Raw genomic sequence first — 8179 nt, forward strand, 5'->3', positions numbered from 1 at the left:
GGCTGTAACTACTTGTTAGATCTTTCTTGCATATCTCTGTCTTCCTGAGAAACCACTTTGAAGATACCACCATGTATTACAGCAGCCATTGATATTTTCCCACTAATCTGTCCATAGCTCTGTAATGTTTGTATTGTTCCTGTGCTATTTCGTAAATGGATGTATGTTTATTATTGTGTTTCCTACAACAGCCATTGAGAATAGTTAATGATTATTCAATAGGTCACTCATGTATAGCTCTATTTATTTTCTTTAGAAGCCACTTTGAAGATACCACAGTATAGTACAACTATTGATAATCTACCTTTTTTGTCTGTAACTCACTATTATTTGTCTGTTTCTTTTCCTGAGAAACTATCTTGTAGATAACAATGTGTAAAACAATAACCACTGCTAATTTCCTACCACTTTGTAATTTGGTAAGCCCCTTATTACTATGTTATCCTTTTAAAAAAAAACAAAAACAAAAACCAAGAAACCAAAAGGTTATGTGCCCGAGAAGATGGAGCGGCCTTGCTTAAATTCCGTCCTGCCGGAGGGCTCTTTCGAATGTGGGTGATCTGCGGCTGATGGTCGCCACCTCAGACGGACGTCTGCGGCCGAATAACCCGACACCTCTTCCCTTCTGCAGATCTCAGCAGCCGAGCCCGGTATCTCCTCAGGCAGCGCCTGTCACGGCCCCGTCTGCCTCTGCAGTTTCTGACGCGCCGCCCCAGGCCGGCTTTCCGAGGGCCACACGCGGGTGGCGAAGGACAGCCCGCGAGTACTGTGGAGGGCGGCGGTCACGGCGTCGGCAGCAGCTCCTGGCTTCCGGCTGGGCCGTGACGGTGGGACACCAAGCAAAGTCTGCAGAGTGAACGGGTGGGGGAGCACAGCCCATAGGCCAGGCACAGGCGCCCTCGCGAGCTCCGGGTACGCTTGCACAAGACCCTGTCTGTCCCCAGAAAGAGGGGCGAGTGTGCGGGCAACACCGCCAGCCGGGGAAGCACCGGTGCCCACAGCCGGCAGCTTCTGCGCGGCCTGTACCAAACTGTTCAGCTCTGATGTTCACGCCAGGTGGGAGTCATAGCACAACGTCGACTGCAGACTGCTGGGTCGGAATGGATGTGTGGCTGTTCCCACAGAGGTTTGTCTTCGAGAAGGTGGTGGCCAGATGTGGCCTGGGACCATAGATTACTGCCTGTTTTCTTAACTGTGCGTTCTCAATATCAGTGTGTGCTTCGTTTTTACAATTAGAAACTGTCTAACCTGTTTTACCTTTTTTTTGGGGGGGGACAGGGTGTTACTATGTCCCCAGGCTGGCCTCCACTGGTGGGGCGCCTCCTGCCTCAGACTTGCAAGTGCTGGGGTTATAGGTGTGCACTACCATGCCTAACTTCTAACCTGTTTGTATTTATTTATTTATTTATTGGTCTTTTGGAGGCAGGGTCTCGCTATATAGTTCAGGCTGGCCTTGAGCTCACTTTTTAGCCCAGGCTGGTCTCGAACTCCAACTGATCCTCCTGCCTCAGCCTTCTGAGTGCTGGGATTACAGGTGTGCGCCACCACGCCTGGCTTTAGACAGTAGTGTGTAATAGTTTTGAATCCACTGAAATGTTACTTTCAATTTGAAATATTGTGAACACTTGTGTGTAAGAAATAATCTGATGTCCGACTCACCGACAGATACCTAGAGATCAGGAAGAGCTTGTTTCTTTTTTTTTCTTTTTTTTCTTTTGGTTTTTGTTTTTTCCGGTACCGGGAACCAAACTCACGATGTTGCACTTGCCAGGCAGGTGCTGTGCCACTGAGCTAAACCCTCAGCCCCAGGAAGGGCTTGTTTCTGACATCTAGCTGGGAAGTGAGGGCATCGAGCCCCCGGCCACACCCTGATGGAGAGGAAGCCCTTAGCATCCAGGAGCAGCCGCTGGATCTGGGCGAGGTGCCTGGATGGCTGGAAGACGATTGTGCAAGACAGTGATCACGTGAGCGGTGCAGCTGAGAGCCCCCTGCGAGGGGCCGGGAGACCTGCGCTCTGGGGAGCACTACTCAGCCCACCCAAGGAGGCGTCAGGGAGGAAACAGACTGCGCTCACACACCCAGGGAATGCCTGCTGTGTGCACGGGTTTCGTCACACCTTTGGTCCTCAGCGCAGTCTGAGAGACGGACGGTGTTTTCCTTTCCATAGGTGAATAAAGAAGCTTCCGGTTACGCAACTGGCCGGGAGGCAGGGAGTGATGTGGCGGAGAAGCCCAGGCAGGCCGCAGTGCCTGGCGCGAGTCCCTGGGCCAGTGCCCAGGCCCCAGGCTGGAAGGGCTGTGCTCATCTCCATTCTGGAACTTGGAGGCCTTCCGGGGAAGGGGCCTGCAGATGCCCCACACAGCTGGCCTTGAACTCTCGACCGTCCCGCCTCAGCCTCCCAGAGCACTGAGATTCTCAGCATGTGCCACCATTGAAACTCCGCTGTAATTCTGAAGTCTTGCGTATGCTTTTGTGTTGTGTGCGTGTCGGTAACACAGAATAGTGAGGTTCATTTGGGGAAATTGGTGCACCGTGTGACAGCTCTTCACGTCGTCTCTCTCCCGCCTCCGCTGGCTCCCTTTGCCATCTCCAAGGCTCTGCTTTTCAGTTCTTTGCCATCTTCCAAATTTACTTTCTTTTTCTTACACAAGAGAAAACGTGATGTTTAACTTTCTGACCCTGGCTTATTTCACTGAACATGACGGTCCCCAGTTCAGTTCTCCTGTAAATGACATGATTTCACTCTTATGGATGAACAGTATCCATTGTGCACACGTGTTGTATTTACCCAGCCCCGTGTGGACACGCACTGAGGCTCAGCTCTTATAAACTATGCAGCTATGAAGATAGCTATGCATGTATTGTGTAGTGTAAAGTCTTTCTTCCGGAAATACATCCAGGAGTGGTACAGCTGGATCAAATGGAATCGCTACGTTTAGTGCTTTGAGGAATCTGCAGATTGATTTTCACTGTGGCTGCTCTAGTCTACATTCCTACCAACAGTGTAGAAACGTTCTTCCCCCATCCCCACGTCCTTGACAGTAGGGATTTTGGTGCAAATTCACCTCGTTTAACAACTGTTTGGACTTATGACTCATCTTTCTTTGTACGGCTCTGTGCGTCTTGTTTATAGAGCCTCAGTGTATTTCGTACGGTGTACCTTGTTTGTACAGTACAGTAAGTTCTGCTGAGTGCGCCACAAAGGACCGTACTGTAGTTTTACATTACAGTCGTGCCTGTAAGAGCTGTGCGAAGAAAAGCAAAGTCATCAAGTTGGAGTTTCCTTGGACCATTTGTTCTGGATATTGCAGCATACATCCTACGTATAATTTCTCACTTATCAACCAACTCATAAGGACCTGGCCACAGGAAAGGAACTCCATTGTTTGTTTTTTGTTTTTTTTTTTTGTCTTTTTGAGACAGGGTCACACTGTGCAGTGCAGGCTGGCCTTGAGCTTACTCTGCAGCCCAGGCTGGCTTCAAACTTGCAACGATTCTCCTGCCTCAGCCTCCCAAGTGCTGGATTTACAGGCATGTGCCACCATGCAAAGCCAGGAATTCCACTGTTAAAGGAGAAATGTCTGTATTCTTGGCGACAGCCACTCTGACCGGGGTGAGTTGCAATCTCAAAATAGTTTTGATTTGCAGTTCCCTAATAACCAAAGACGTATTGGCCATTTGTAGTTCTTCTCTCGAGATGTGTGTATTCAGTTCATTTGCCCCTTTTTATTGAGTTATTTTTTCAGGTTAATCTTATTATGTGCTATAGATATTAATCTATCAGAAGAGTGGCTAGCAAACATTTTCCTCCCGTTTAGTAGGCTTTTTACTCTGTTGTTTCCTTTGCTGTGTGGAAGCTTTTGGATGTAGTCACATTTTATTTTTAATTAATTCAGGCTGGCGTCAAACTCTGTGATTCTCCTGCCTCAGTCTCGGAGGTGCTGAGATCACAGGCATTACCACCACACCTGCCTCATTTGTTGATTCTTAATTTTTTTTTTTCTTTTTTTTGTCTTTTTGAGACAGGGTCTCGCTATGCAGTTCAGGCTGGCTTTGAGCTCACTTTGTCACCCAGGCTGGCCTTGAACTCACAACAATCCTCTTGCCTCAGCCTCCTGAGTGCTGACATTACAGGAGTGCGCCACCACGCCTGGCTGTTGATTCTTGATATTATTTCTGGGGCTATTGGAGTCAGTCAGGACATCTTTGTGGCTAGGGCTTCAAGCGTTCCCCCTATGTTATCTTCCAGCACTTTCGAAGTTTCTGACTTTACATCTGTCTCTGATCCACTTTGATTTGATTTCGGTAGAGGGTGAAAAACAGGGATCTAATTTCAGTCTTCTGCATGTGGGCATCCAGTTTCCCTGCACCATTTGTGAAAGAGGCTGTCTGTTCTCCAGCATGTTCTTGGCCCCTCTGACGCACAGGTTTGTTTCTGTGTCTTCCTTGCAGTCCTGGGCCCACAGGTCTGGTTTCTGCCAGGGCCAGGCTCCCCGGTCACTCTGGCTGTCTGTAAGCTGAGGTCCGGTCTTATGAGGGCTCCAGCCTTGCTCTTTTTGCTCAGGACTGCTTTAGCAATTCTAGGTCTCTTCCAATTCCGTATGACCTTTAGGATTTTTTTTTTTTTGGTAGTTCTGTAAAAAATGTTGCTGGTGTTTAATAGGGACTTCATTGGATCTGTAGATTGCTTTTAGTAACATAGCCATTTTCACAATATTGTTTCTTCTGACCCATGAACAGAGGGTCTCTTTCCACTTTCTTGTATTTTCCATTTCTTCAGCGCTCTGTAGTTTTCACTGTAGAGATCACTAATCTCCTTGGTTAGGTTGATTCCGAGGTACTTAATATTTTTGAAGCTATTGTGCCGGGAGGTGTTTTCCTGATTTCTTTCTCAGTGGGCTGAGTATTGGTGGGCAGGAACCTGTTGCTTCATGTGTTAGTTTTACATCCTGATGTCTTGTTTCCTTTACCAAAGCTGGGAGCAAACACTCTTGGGTGCTGCTGTGGTTTCTGTCTGCACGTCCCCTACAGCCTCATGTGCTCATAGGTCCCTCAGGTGGGACCTGTGGAAGGTGACTGGATCATGGGGCTCACAGCTGACTTGCTGCTGGGGGTGTCTGGCTGGGAGAGGCGTCACTGTGGGCGTGGCCTGGAAGGTTCCTCTCCCTTCTTGCCCCTCCCTTCTGCCCTTGCTTCCTGGCCACCACGACATGTGCAGCTCTCGCTCTGCCAGGTCCCTCTGCCGTGCCATTTCTTCTTCGGAGCCAGCTGAGCACGGACTGAACTGTGAGCCAAAATAAACCCGCCCTCCTTTAGAATGTGGGTGTCAGGCGTCGTGTCCCAGCAATGAGGAAAGTGACTAAGACACACTTGTTCTCTGAAGGCGTCAAGGAGGGAACGGACTGTGGGCCGCCCCTCCCCTGCCCATCTCTGCCAGTGCAGGTGGCTGCTTCCCACGGAGAGCAGGGCCTGAATCAGCATCTGCCATGGGTGCCCTTTGTCTGCTGCCACAGGTGTTAACCACCTACTCGTAAAGCGTGGGCACCTGCGGCCAGCAGGGAGCTGGCAGGGGATCCCTGGGTGCACAAGGGTGTTAAGAGACACTACAGCAAGCTGGGCATGGTGACCCACGCCCGTAATCCCAGCACTCGGGAGGCTGAGGCAGGGGGATCACTGCGAGTTCAAGGCCAGCCTGTGTTCCATACTGAGTTCAAGACCGGCCTGCAATACATTAGTGAGACCCTGTCTCAACCTCCCCTCTTCTCCAAAAAAGACACTGCAGCAGAGCTGACAGGGCAAGACCCCGCAGGCACGCTCAGGGCAGTCCGGCCACCCCTTCTAATTCTTGCTGTGCCCCTGAGCTTACAGGGAGTTAACAGCAGTAGCCTTTGTGGCCCTGAGTCTATTCCCTCCTTTGACCTCTGGATTTTTGTGAGCTCTGGGCTCGTCCAGAGACAGATCCTCAGAGGCCCCTGAGATGTTAATAAGCAAATATGTAAATGCTTCGTCCTTCTTTTTCTCCCAGCCAGAGTCTCTTGGGCTGGAATTTGTCAGCAAAGTCTCGTGACAGGTGACAGGACACAGGCGGCCACAGGCACTGGGGGCAGGTCTGAGTCACTGCTTGAAGTGCTAGCAGGACAGGGCCAGAGGCACCCCTGCGGTCGGGCAGGAGACACTGGGCAGTGTCAGGTGCATGAATGCAACTTGGGATCTGCCAGCAAAATCAGGTTTTGCAAGGGAAACTTTGAACTAGCTTGACTTAGAAATTTTGACTTTAAAAAAATTTTTTTTTTTTTGATACAAGGTCTCATCATGTAACCCAGGCTGGCCTCGAACTTGTGGTGATCCTCCTGCCTCAGCCTCCTGAGTGCTGGAATTACAGATATGCACCATTAAACTCAGCTAAAATTTTGATGCTCTTCAACACATCTCAAATTTGAGTGATGTTTGAGACTCCTTGAGATGGGACAGGATGACTGACTAGGAGACAGGCCTCTGCCCTGGGCTTCACAGGATGAGAAACTGTGGTACCAAGAAACGAGAGGTGAAAATATTTTCCAGGGCTTCTGATGATAAAGTAATGATACAAACCATATGTGAGCCTTACGGGTGTCTCTGGCAGTAGACAGAGACGACCCCAATGCCTGTCGGGCAGTCAGGCTACTCGGCACAGCAAGTCCAGGGCAGGCTCCACACCCAGGTTGTGGGCTAGTGCTGCCCACGAGGCTTGGGAACCTTTCTCTGCTCCCAGCGCTGCAGCAGGAAGGCCGCTGGGGCCCACACGGCCTCGTGACAGACATCGACGACCGGTGACTCACCCCCCACACCAGCAAGTCTGCTCTACCCGCTCCTGTGACTCACTGGCCACAGGCCTCATCTGGACAGTGAGGGGTGATGCCCAACCCCGGCACATCCCTCCCACAGGGCCAGCAATGCCGTTCCACTTGGCTCTCGTGGACAAGAGAAGTGGCATCATGAGAACTCATGACCGCTCTGGGGTCGCTTGGCTGGGCGGAGCCTGGACGCACCACGTGGGCCTCGCACCTGCAATACCTGGTGAGCTGGGACTGCGTGGTGGTCCTGCAGCTCCCCCCGCCACCTGATGCCAGTGAAGCTTTCTCTTCCCATCGCTGGCTCTGCAGTTACTCGGTTCACAGGGCAGGGTGGAGCCGGACGCCTCGTGACAAACAGCTGTCACTTCACACGAGACAGTGCTGCCTCAGCCCACCCACGAGCCGGGCCAGAAGCTATGCTGCTCCTAGCTCAGACTTCACCTAGTGTTTGTCTCCGCTTCCAGTTTAGGGCCAGCCAGAAAAAGCCAGCTGTGCCAAGTCAGGCAGAGAGAGCCTGGGCCGCCCTTTATCCCTATGGGGTAAGCCTGCAGTCTCTGCCAACACGGGCCAGGGCAGCTGGCCCTTGGACAGTGATCCCTGAGTACAAACCCCTTCTTGTTTTGTGTTTTGAGAGGGTTACTAGGGATGGAGCCCAGGGTCTCCTACACACTATGCAAGCTCTCTACCACGGAGCTACATTCTCAGCCCTTCTGATTTTTAAACACTGTTGGTACGCTGCCCAGGTTGGGCTGGAATTTGAGATCCTCCTGCCTCAGCCTCCCGAGTAGCTAGAATTAGTTGTGTACCACCATGCCAGGCTCTGAACAAGAACCTTTTTCCTTGCCCGCCCTTCCTTTTTTTCTATGAGCTGCCTCCCAAGCCCTTTTCCACACTGGGTTTCACTGAACTGTTCCCCTGTGACCCTCCTGTCACAGCCTTCCTCAATGCTGGGATTACTGATGTGCGCCGAGCCGCAAGAGGGCAGGGACAGCGGGAAGCGGTTGTCTCCGTTTTCTACAGAAGAGTTTTCCATTTGGGGACTGAATCTGTGTGAACAAGCGCGGGAGTCCCGGCCCCACCGCAGGCTGGCCGCTGCCCACCGGGACAGGAGCGCAGCCCCAGGGCGGGGCGAGGCCAGCCCGGGGCCCTGTGCCCGGTCCCCCGGCGCCCTTCCCGCCCCGGGTCGGTCTGGGGCCTGAGTAGGCGCGGATCGCCCCCTTCCGGCCAAACCCTCTCTGACCCCTGAGGACCCCGGCCTGGGCGGGGACCCCGCGTCGGCGGCGCACGGTCGCGGTCACTCCGGCGTCCCCGCGGCCGGCTCTGGAGCGAGGCGCAGGTGACCGCGG

Source organism: Chinchilla lanigera, unplaced genomic scaffold (assembly GCF_000276665.1).
Source record: "Chinchilla lanigera isolate Chin_1 unplaced genomic scaffold, ChiLan1.0 scaffold00006, whole genome shotgun sequence".
NCBI classification, from domain to species: domain Eukaryota; kingdom Metazoa; phylum Chordata; class Mammalia; order Rodentia; family Chinchillidae; genus Chinchilla; species Chinchilla lanigera.